This window comes from Vespula pensylvanica, chromosome 5 (assembly GCF_014466175.1).
Source record: "Vespula pensylvanica isolate Volc-1 chromosome 5, ASM1446617v1, whole genome shotgun sequence".
Taxonomy (NCBI): domain Eukaryota; kingdom Metazoa; phylum Arthropoda; class Insecta; order Hymenoptera; family Vespidae; genus Vespula; species Vespula pensylvanica.
This window is the reverse complement of record NC_057689.1, coordinates 6,984,863-6,997,362: the sequence shown is the minus strand read 5'-3', so window position 1 is coordinate 6,997,362 and position 12,500 is coordinate 6,984,863. Positions and strand designations below refer to the sequence as shown.

General features: G+C 33.0%; 1 protein-coding gene across 8 annotated transcripts in view; it reads left to right on the top strand.

Annotated features, from left to right (window-relative positions):
- Positions 1 to 12,500, top strand: part of LOC122629147 (PHD finger protein rhinoceros) — an 89,367-nt gene that overhangs the window by 43,954 nt on the left and 32,913 nt on the right. For 7 of the 8 annotated variants that reach the window (XM_043812230.1, XM_043812227.1, XM_043812223.1 and 4 more), the window contains exon 2: positions 7,498 to 7,630. The exons of the other annotated variant lie outside the window; for it this stretch is intronic. The gene's annotated coding sequence lies outside the window, so the exon portion shown is untranslated. The remainder of the gene's footprint in view (positions 1 to 7,497; positions 7,631 to 12,500) is intronic. 8 annotated transcript variants of the gene reach the window in all.

Genomic DNA, 12,500 nt, shown 5'->3' with positions numbered 1-12,500 from the left:
GTCTTGACCATCTTTCTCTCTGTCTCTTTCTCTCTCTATCTCTCTCTCTTTTTCTCGTCTACCTGGAATGTGGAACGGGAAGGATTATCCTTCCTGCACCATTTTTCTTTTGCTTTTCTTTTTATATCTTATCTTCTCCTCTCCCTCTTCATCTCTCTCTCTCTTTCTCTCTCTCTCTCTCTCTCTCTCTCTCTCTTTCACTTCCCTTCCCCTTCACTTTTCTTTCCTCTTCTTTCTATTTATTCGTTCATCTCTCGTTACAATAATTTTTTTAAGATCTACAAATAAAAGTATTTCGATCGTTCTTTTTTATTCTTCTCCTCATCATCATCATCATCATTCTCCTCCTCATTGTCGTCGTCGTCGTCGTCGTCGTCGTCGTTGTCGTCGTCATCATCATCATCATCATCATCATCATCATCATCATCATCATCATCATCATCATCATTGCCATCGTTGTCGTCGTCGTCGCCGTCGTTGTTGTGTAGTGCGTCGACCCAACAACTGGCTAAGAATCGACGCCTTATATGTGCGCCTGACGTGATTACTGGATTTTCTCCTAATACGGATTTCTACGCTTAGAATCTCGACGTAAACGTCCCCTTCGTCGTAGACATCGTCGTCGTAGTAGTCGTAGTAGTCGTAGTAGTAGCCGTAGTCGTAGTAGTCGTCGTCATCTTCGGCTGGAATCGAGCGAAACCGGAACGGACTTCTAGTTTCACTCCGGGAAGGGAAGTTTCCATGGAATGGAAGAATGAAAGGAAGGAAAAAAGGGAAGTAAAGGAAGATATAAGGGAATAAAAGAAGTCACTCTCGTAGAGATGTATTTCTTTACTCGGTAGAACTCGAAAACGATTAACAAATACTTTGTAGTTGTACGAAACTTTTTCTAATTAAAATGAAATTCAATTGATTGATTAAACAAAATCATATATATATATATATATTAATTTTTACAAGATATTCCTAATTCACATATATCAATTTTCATGAAATATTTATTAAAATATTAAATATAAAAAAAGATCGCACGATCGACATAAATCATAATTATCTCGTACGATAGAAGAATGATATTGACCTATAAAAAAAAAAAAAACTTGATCAGTTTTATCAATTAATTAATCGTTATTTAATAATTGTACATTAATTATTAGTGCGAATTAATTGATATAACGATTTTGATCTATCTATCTATACTCGTGTATATAAGTACCTTGTATATATATATATATATCTCTACGTGTACTATGCGTTCTTCCTCTGTGGAACTCGAAAACGGATGGCGGATGTTCAAAAGTAGAAACGTTTTCGGCGGACGATGGGTCATGCGACGGAAATAGGCGGTCCATAGTTATTTTCATTCCCTTTATTCCAGCCCGTACGGTAGTTCACGCGCGCACGCCCGCGTTTTACACGCGCACACTCACGGATTGTTAGAAAACGCTTCTCACAGCATCAGCATCAGCATCAGCATCAGCAACAGTAATAGAGCATTTTCACGGAAGACGAAACGTCTGATACGACTTTCAAAAGCTTTCTCAAATCGATTCCGACGTCTTCTTCAAAAGAGCTGTCTTGAAATTTCAAATATTTCGATGATTTCTCTTCTTCTTTTTCTTTAGATCTTCTTCTCTTTTCCTTTTCTTTTTTTTTTCTTTTTGACTTTTTATTTTAATCAAAAGAATATCGTTCTTTTTTATTCGTTAAATCAGCTTTCTATTTAATCCTATTTCAAAATGTGTGTTTCAGTCAATAAACGCGTTCTTTTTACATGTAGAACATTTTTAGATTCGTTTTGTTTTTTATACTTTTTCTTTTTCTTTTCTTTTTTTTTTTTATCTCTCTGTCCACATTTAAGACTATATCACGGACGTTGAAACGAAGCTTCTCTTACTTTTCTTCTCTATTCTATTCTATACATACCGAAAGGATCTTCATCTTTTTAAAGAATTCTCTTCTTCTTTCTTATTGACAAAGAAGCTTCTGGTCTTCGTACTCTTTTCATATGTGTACTAGTCAATGGAGTAAAAAAAAAGAAAAAGAAGAGAGAGAAACAGAAAGAAAGAAATAAAGAAAGCTATAGGCTCGCTCTCCTGTAAATCCTATGAAAGAAGCTGGAGAAATCTTTTGAGAGAATCATTTCCTCTTTGGTACGCTCGATATATCGAGAGACAGGTCCATCCTCTTTACGGATCCTCCAGAAAAAGAGAGAGAGAGAGAGAGAGAAAGATCTTCCTTCATTTACTGCACTTTATTTCCCGCCATTTTCATCGTCCTTTATAATACTTCCTTCGTGCTTTGTACGAGTTTATAAGTGGTACGTGTTTTTCTTTTTAAAGTGTATTATCGTGCTGGGCTCTCTCTCTCTCTCTCTCTGTCTCTCTCTCTGTCTCTCTCTGTCTGTCTCTCTTTGTCTCTTTGTCTGTCTCTGTCTGTCCTACCTGAAGAAGATAATGGATCGTAGAAATAGAGATAGACTCTATCGAGAGAGACCCTTGGAATGAATCCCTTTGTTCATTTTCTTCATAAAACCTATTCACTATACCAAAGTATTTCTGAATTAAAATATAATATACAAGTATAAAATATAAGTAATATAAAATATAATAATATAAGTAGTATTATAATATAAAATATAGGAGGAGAAAGATAAATAAAATCGTTGATTAAAAATATTCTATCAATTTTCTTTTCTTTTCTTTTTTTTTGTTTTTGTTTTTGTTTTATTATCAATAATCATTCATTAATGAAATTATTATCCGCATAATTTAACGCGATAATTATTATTAATGCCGATAATATAGGTCAAAGTAAGAAAGCAATGTAAATAATTTTGTCGAAAGTCGATGCCACACTATTTTGCAACTAATTATAAAATATGTAAGATAATTATATGGTGAACGTATTATCTCGTATACATGTATGTAATCATCTTAGAAACGTCATGTAGAAAATAGAATTTCCGTGAAAGGAGGACTTTGAATCTTTCAACGATAATCGTGACGAAAATGTAAATGGGCAGGCGTGGGCCGTCGTTGCAATTAAACGCGTCCGTTCTTTTCTCCTCGACCGTACGCGCTACTTCTAGCAAATTACATCGTCCGGCGACATATCCACCTACGAAGATTAGATCGTGCAAGTACAGAATGATGTATCGTGTAAAATTAATGTATCGAAGATATTTGAAACAAAAAAAAAAAAAAATTCATAGTATATGAAACAAGAAAAAAGATGATTGCAAGATAAATGTCGATTTTTCCTTTTTTTTCTTTTTTAATAAATCATGTCACGTGTTGATCTCAACTTATTTAATTATTTATTATTTAAATATGTATCGAAGAACGTTCTGGAAAAAACGTTCTTGGAAAACGTGCTACGTAAATTTTACAAAATAAGAGAAAACATTTGCAATGTTAATTTTTAATATATAATAACAGTTACGTGATCTAATATATATAGGAGTCACTCATTTCCTTCTAAATCGGTTAACTGCGTAAAATAAAAATTAAAGAAAGTGATCAAATTACATATGTATATATATATATATATATATATATATATATATATATACATAATATTCATAAATATATTGATCATTTAATAGTGTTAAAACTATTTAAAAAAATTTGTATATTAAATATGAAACATTAATTTAATCATCAATCAAGTAGTCTTTTATAATAAAATTTGTAAAAATTGTAAAAATTAATGTATCCTATGAATGATTCATATATCTATACACACACACACACACACACATACACACCTTATTGATCCAATATTTATTGTCTTGAATATATACACGTTGCTTATTATCCTTCCAACGAAAACAATCTTGTACGATACAATTTTTTTTGATTCTATAGAACCTCGTAATGTTTTCATTTTCAAAGTCAATCGTTTTCTTGTATGTTTATCTATCTTATATGAGCTAGTGTATGTGTATTTGTGTGTATATACGTCGTAAAAGAGGGTTTAGTACGGCTTGTAGGACGAGGTCGTTCTCGGACGGATGACGCAGTGTAAAATTTCCAGTGGGCGTAGACGGGTCTCCTTTTTCCGATCTCCGCATACCTGTTAAGTTTCTTCGATCATTCGAGAACATTCTCTTCTTCGGGGTAGACGTACGCCCTCTTCAAGAATGTGCCCTCCAGAACGACCTCCGGATCATCGTTTTTAAAAAAAAAAAAACATCGGTCATTTGCTGTTAAAAGGTGACCGCTGACTCACATACGCACATTTCGGTAAGTTCATATATAGACAAAAGATCATTTCTATTTCTTTTTTCGTCTTACAATCTCTCCACGAAGATTTCTTTTTGGAGAATAAATTTTCTTTTTCTTCGTTATCCGAGTACTATAAAAATTTACGCATATAATTTTAATGTAATATCTAATATTATACGATGTATATCAATACGTTAGTTATTTATATTCCGAATAGAATATTTTTATTTTACGCAGTAGACACGTTATTACTACGAGATTTACTTTGTTTTCGTATCTACAAAAAAAAAAAAAAGGGAAGGAAATGATATAACACGAATACTTATATTACAACATATTTATACGAATATTTATATTATACATATTTTACGCAGTAGACACGTTGTTACTACGAAACGTACTTTGTTTTCGTATCTACAAAAAAAAAAAAGGGAAGGAAATTATATAACACGAATACTTATATTCTAACATATTTATTAAGCGAATATTAATCTTTAGATATAAGCGAACGATTAATTTGATATAAAAGAAGAAGCAAATGAAAGAAAACGTAGAAATTACCGATACGTATTATACCTACATACACACACACACACACACACATTACTTCAAAGTTACACGATGTTATAGTTTTATATAGACTACGTATAGACTAACAAACTTATCATCCGATATGATAAAAAATCGTAAATCAATATCAATACATCCATCGTCATAAAATAATAAATTCATTGGACTCTCTTAGTGAGGTCGATAGCATAAAAGGAAAAGTACATTGACTGGTGGCAGTAGCAACAACAGCAACAGCAACTACAGCAGCCAGTCACGGTAGCAAGCCGCAGTCAGGCTAGCTGAGGCTGGTTCACCGATCGTTACGGCATTAACGCGTAAGGCCGTAAGTGCGTAAGTGTGCTCCTTGCTCGAGATAGAAGACCCTAGCTCTGCTACCTTCCGAGGATAGAAAAGCTCGAGAAGGTTAGCGTTCGAGCTAAGGCTGTAAAGGATGCTAGTAGAGGTGAACGCACTTTCTTCTTGCACTCTCTTGGCGCATCGTACCATCGGCTCTTTGTTATTTCGCGACACGACGGACCTCTTCTTCTATTTCTCCTATGTATAAAGTCTAGCTTTTTCGTAGAAAACACAGCGCCGAACGTTTCCTAGTTTCCTTCCTTTTACCTTTTCAATTCCGATTTCCTATACCTTTTATTTTATTTTATTTTGTTTTTTTCTTTTCTTTACCTCTTCTTCACTTCTGATTTTTTATCTTATTATCACGTTATATATATGTGTGTATGTATGTATGTATGTATGTATGTATGTATGTATAGATTGAAAAGGTGTTAAATTTTGTAAAGAAAATGATAATCGAACGCGTATTAAGAAAATCGATACAATTTATTGTATAACATAAACATTATTTTATTCATGCAAACGTGTTTTGTAGATTAGAAAGATAGTAATAATATTAATCAATTGGATAGATTGATAAATATGTAAATACATGTACCCATTAGTCATGCTTATCTATGGAAAGATTTCAACTCGAAGGCTCGGAAATAAGAGTAAGAATATAAAAATAAGTTAATCAAGAAATACCAAATAGAAGATACGTATATATAATATTTAAAGTGAGATAATAACGAGAGTCTTGTCGAACTTTGCCAAGATGACTAATGAAATTTAGGTGAGTGTCTGGGAATGATGAAGACATTGCCCTCGATTATCAGATTTCATTTTTTGGACTTGGCTCAAAGATTATTTTGATAATTAAAAATGAGATAATATAGAAATATCGTTATTTCAATAAATAGCATTGTCATTTAACTATAGAAATAATACTTCAATGTTTATCAATGGTTATTAAAAAAATATTTCATAATTATCAGACATATTTAATATATCTAATAGATATGAGTTCAGCGATATATGATAATCTCTTCCCAACCCACTTAATATTTTTGCTTGACTAGACGAAACGTTAATTCGATGACGTTATGCAATTTGTCGCATGATAGAACGAGGTCGCGTTACAGCTTTGTTAACCATATTAAAGAAGTCATTTCAGGGACGATAACGAGTTAGTACGGTATAGACGTACACAGCAAAATGAGAAGTCGTTTCTTCTTATCTTAATACGACGTTACACACGGTAGTCTCGCAATCAGTGCCGACTTAAAGTGCGTTCCTCTTAACTAATTTATCGACTATACTTCGTCGAGCCCGTTTTACTGCAACTGATACTCGTTCTGCATAAATTAACACAAAGATCGTAAGAACAAAGTTGCACTTTTAACCTCGTCCATTAATTAATTAAATATTTCAATCTGATATATTTGAATTCTTGAAGTGAAAGACGATGTTATATTAGTAAGATCGATGAAGTATTTTTCTTGACCTTCTTTCATGATAAAAGAAAAAAGAAAAAAGAAGAAAAAAAAAAAAGAATACAATTTCATTGAACAAATTTCACCGTCGATCATATTTCATCGTTATCGCGCTTAATAGAAAAACAATTTAATAATCGGCATATTATTATAAGTAAAGGATATTTTTGTAGAATAACGACGTATGGAATAAAAAAAGAATCTTATTTCCGATAGAATAAAATACGTGTAATCAGAAGACGACTTTCTTTATAATTAGCATGTAGGAAAAGAAAATTTCTTCCGGCGTGGTATTTAAATTATACTATATATTACCTAGGTTAAATGTATGATATAAGTGTAATTATGCATCTCGCGTTGGCACCTTTCCGCAATCCTCTCACCTTCTCTCTCTCTCTCTCTCTCTCTCTCTCTCTCTCCCCACCCCTCTCCCCTCTCCACATATTCTAAGAGAGGCAAGTTTTACGCTGTAGTGTAACATATTCCGGATACCAAAGTCGCCGTATTCCACATGTATATTTACATTCAGGTACACACGAACTTAAAAGTTCACTTAAAGGACATATAAACGCCGTACATACGTACGTACTTACATACATGTGTATACATAGAAAAAGCAAAAGAAAATATTTTACGACACCCTTTTCACGTGCACACATGTCTTCTCGCGAACCCCGACCCATATCTTATCCGTGCAAGGTAAACGAGGTAAATTTACGATCTTCTCGCGAAGCGAAGCAAAGTTACATCGAAGGCGCATCGTAGCAAAGCATTGCGATGTGCACTACCTTCTCTCTCTCTCTCTCTCTCTCTCTCTCTCTCTCTCTCTCTCCTTCTCTCTTTCTCTCTCTCTTTCTGAGCCTCGTTATATTTTCTAATTTCAGGTGAGTCCGAGTGAGTCCCTGCCTTCCTGCTGCCCAGTTCTATAAGACGCGAGTTAACCGGAGAAGATCAACGAGAGAGGAAGAAGCTGCTTACTCTTTCGAAGAGGAAAAGACGAGTCGCGGAACCGATACGGTAATAAACGTTGTTCTTTCGATCGGGATATAAAGCTTGCTTGCTTGCTTGCTTGCTTGCTTGCTTGCTTGCTTGCTTTCTTCCTTTTTTTTTTCTTTCTTTCTTTTTTCAAGAAAAACACTGATTACAACGAGGGATCGTTTATTTTTTTGCGACTCAGATATAACCCTTTCTCAGATATTTTTTCCTAATTTTTTGTCCCGTGAGAACTGGGAAGAATAAGAAGCTTGTTTCTTTTTTCTTCGTCTTCTTTTTCTTTTTCTTTCTTTCTTTTTTTCTTTTTTCTTTTTCTTCGTTCGTCGATCTCTTGGAAGTTATCCTTTACAATTTTTATAGATCGTTTTATATGAAATCGATCTTACTTCTCGGTGCTATTTATCTCATCTTGAAAGTTAAGATTAGTTTCTTCTAGTTCTTCTTTAGTTCTCTCTCTCTCTCTTTCTTTGTGTATATATATATATATATATATATATGTGTGTGTGGGTGTTAATTACATATATATAAAATATTTATAAAGAAGTATTTGAAAGTAATTGAAGAAAATTCAAGTTTATGATAAAAATTGCCTTCTTTAAAATATTGTATTTAAAATATAGTTATCATATATACATATGATGCTTGATTCATATATATAGATTTATATTTTTGGAAATATTATTTAAAAAAAAAAAAAAAAAGAAAGAAAAAGAAACAAGATGACGAAAAAAGTAATTAATTTCACGTGGAATAAGTCCATCTCAAGGAAAACATTACAAACGAATGATATCATCGCATTGTAAGGTAGATATTTTCCTTTCGTCGTGTTCTAAGAGCGCAAGGTGTTTGCGAGAAGGCAAAAGCCGACAATAGTAGGTTGCATAATCCGGTAGAAAACGGATCGTTCCGTTCTCCTTGTCTCTTCTCAAGCGTCTTGACAATAGAAACTAGAAGGTGGTACGGGGTCAGAAGTAAGAAGAGAGACAACGACGTCCTGTCTCTCGTGAAAACGTTACGATGACGAGCTAAGGAAGAATTCTGCGAAAAGAACGAACGAATGTATATATATATATATATGTGTGTATATATATATATATATACACATATATATATACATAAGTTGTCGTCGTTGTCATCATTGTCGTCAACTTGCAAGAAACCATTCTTGAAACTTGCTAACTCGTTGAGTTACTAAGTTACACCATGTCTGACTCTCACGAGTTCATCGCCGTGTTAGAAAACATTCCGAACAGAACGGAAATCATGATATTTCTATCTTTCATCAAGATTTTCACGAAGATTTCGTCTGCTTTCGTATATATGTACGATATATATCGTTAAAAAACAAAAAGAAAAAGAAAAGAAAATCCAGTTATATTTCCAATCAACAAATGTATTTATATTTAACGAGGATAGAGAAAGAAGAGAGAAAGAAGAATTTATTGTAAATCATTTTTTTTTTTCTTCTTCTACATTTCAGAAGATAAAAAAAGGATAGAAAATGTAACCGGTCACGCTTATCTCATTTATCGACAAGAAGTAATTGAGTAATCATTGTCGCATGTGTACTTACGGTAAGGGAGATTTCGAAAGTTTCTTTCTCTCTCTTTCTTATTCTTTTTTTCTTTTTTTACCGTCGACATAATTACGGCATGGCGTTAATTGTCCACGCGCGTGATCAAGCTTGGCGATACCAGTCGTGCTTTGTCGGTACAGTGCTACCACGTAGACGTATAATAATATATTGTAAATACTCGTTGCACGAAAGCAAAGGGAAAAGAAAAGGAAGGAGAGAGAAAGAGAGAGAGAGAGAGAGAGAGAGAGAGAGAGAGAAAATAAAGTTTTCGCCGTTTCATTGAATCAGAGCGGAACCGAACGGATCAAGAAAACACGAGATACATATATTTTACAACAATAGAATGTCCTTCGTAAATTATTTTCATTTCAATGTAATTTTCATTGTTTGAAAAGTACCTTTTGAAAATGAGGATTATTCGTTAAGTGAACAAATTCTCATTTGTTCAACGATAATACGATGTACCAGTTACATTTTAATTAAACGCTATTACATTCGTAGATATTTAATTAATCGAATATAACTCTACGATTAACGATTACCGATAGCTATTTGCTCGTTCGCATCTCTATATCGTCGTAATTAAAACGTTCGAATGTCGAATTTAATGAAAAATTAAACAAATCGTTCGTTCGATGGTCGTTCGGACAAACGTGAGAACGATTTCAAAGTTTTATTTTCAAACGAAACCTGTTGAGAGATAACTTCTCGAAATAGTCAGTAATTTAGTTTCCTTTTCCGTGTAATCGATTGGAATCGAAATGGAATGTTGAATCATATAAATTTTTCTTTAAGAGTATATTCTCTTTTCCATCTTAAAGAGAAAAGAAGAATGATATATATATATATATATATATATATATATATATATATATATAAAATTTATGTTACGCATGAAAATACCAGGATCTTATCTATTAGAAATATTCCAATAAAATGTATGTTACGCATGCGCGCACAGATTAGAAGAAAACTGGGTTAAAATAAAATACTAAAGAAAGAAAGAAAGAAAGAAAGAAAGAAAGAAAGAAAGAAAGAAAGAAAGAAAGATAGATAGATAGATAGATATATAGATAGGTAAAAGAAAAGAAAAGAAAAAAAAAAGTAGATAGAAAGCGAGATAAATCGAGTAATTATCGATTATATCTTCTAATAATTATATCCGATCGAGATTCCACCAATTAACTATTTCTTTCTCGAAACAGAGAGAAAGAGAAAGAGAGAGAGAGAGATAGAGATAGAGAGAGATAGGTAGACAGATAGATAGAGAAGAAGGAAGAGAAAATGTTGCAGAGGTCAAGTGCGAGTTCGAAGGCGTAGATATATATTATACCAACATATAAACGCGAAGAAGATGGGCTCATTGCACCACAGGAATTCAGATGACATGGAAACGGCCTCCGCGAGAGGGATGAGAGGAAAAGGGAGAAAGATAAAGAGAGAGAGAGAGAGAGAGAGAGAGAGAGAGAGAAAGATATGCTCTTTTGCGTAGTCGTCGTACACAGCTAGTGTATTTATGCACCGGGCATTTATTACGACACGACATTTCGCATCTAATAACCTCTTCTCGCGAGAAGTGCAAACAACCGCGATACTTGTTCACGTCGAACGTTTCTCCGTCATTTCTATCCTTGATCTTTCTTCCTCTTTTTTTCTCTTATCTATTTATCTCTCTTTCTCTCTCTCTCTCTCTCTCTCTCTCTCTCTCTCTTTCTCTTTCTCTCCGTGTGTCTCTTTTTCTTTCTTTGTCTTTGTCGTTTCACTTTAGTCTCTTCGTTCTGTCGTCTAACCGTGTTTCTCGTTCTTTATTCTGCTTAACATCGAGCACGCGTGTCACGTGTAACGATTACAAAAGAGAAAGAGAGAGAGAGAGAGAGAAAGGAAATGTGTTAATGAGACATGTCCGCAAATTCTCATCGTCTACCACCTACGGGTATCGTATTAAATCTTTTCATTTGAGAATAATTATTGTTTTTTAATCGAGTGATTCTAATATAAGTGAATGTATTTATTAATAATGTTGTTTGTTCCGTTTGATGCAACGTCGTAATCAAGAAATTATGTATTCTTATGCAAAAGGTGTGTTTTGCATTGCACGCTTGTCTTATTTCGTCATAATCGTTTTTATTCGTAGTCATGCGAGTCGAATAATCGAATTAATTTATTTCATTCTGTTGATATCGTAAATAAGTCATATCGTGGAACGAGCAAGCCAAAAATGTTTCTACGAAAGAATTACGTGCTAAATTTTTTTAATTAATAATCATCAAAATTCTTCATACGTGTGACACTATGTGTCCAATTGAAATCGTACGATTTAAATGAAAATATGGTTCGTATTTCCGCCTTTAAATTGACGATGGGTAATTTTTTTTTTTTTTTTTTTTCTTTTTCACTACAACGTGCCACGTGCCTAATATGAAAAGTCAAGACGGTAAAAGCTAACCGTATCTCCGTTCTCCGTGATTAATTAAGAAACTTTAATTACGACTTATCGATCTTATCGGTGTATACTTGATTACGTTGTTCTCAGTCGATCGCGCATACGATCTCCGTTCTTATTCGGTTACATGCTCGACGTAAAACGATCGCCACCACGATCTTCGCTTCGCTCTGCAGATCTATTATATCTCTCGCGTTGAAATTCTTTCTCGTGTCTCTGGTTTCTTTGATATATTATTGCCTCTCTTTTTCTCTTTATCTGCTTATTGCGTAAATTCGTATTCATTTCTTTTTGTACCATTTATTCTTATTAATTATGCATACTGCATTTTTTTTTATCACACTTTTATATCTCCTTTTTAATTCTCTTATTAAGTTCATGTAACGTGACTAATTGGAAAACTGGAACTTTGTTGTTGTCCTCTTTTTATTTTTATTTTTATTCTTTTTCTTTTTTTTTTATTTTTTATTTTTTAATAACGGATTAAAAAAGATTTCTCTTGCATTTATATATTCGTGTTTATTTAAGAATACAAAAATTAGATGATTACATTATGCAAACGTAATAGATTCGTATTAAAAATATTTTTATTCAAAGATTGTCATGGCATCGATGTAAAATTATTTACACGAATTAACGAGATATCCTCGTTTTATAAAATATCAGAAGAATCGAATTGATTTTTCAATCAACTTCACATATCTCGTTTCTCAAGTTTTCATTCAACTGAAAGTTGAATAGAACGTTACATACATATATATATATATATAAGTAGTAGAACGAGAAGTAAAGTAATTAAATTCGCAATAGTCTGTACCGCGGTATAAAATAGCCGGTTACAGACATATATATATATATATATATATATATATATA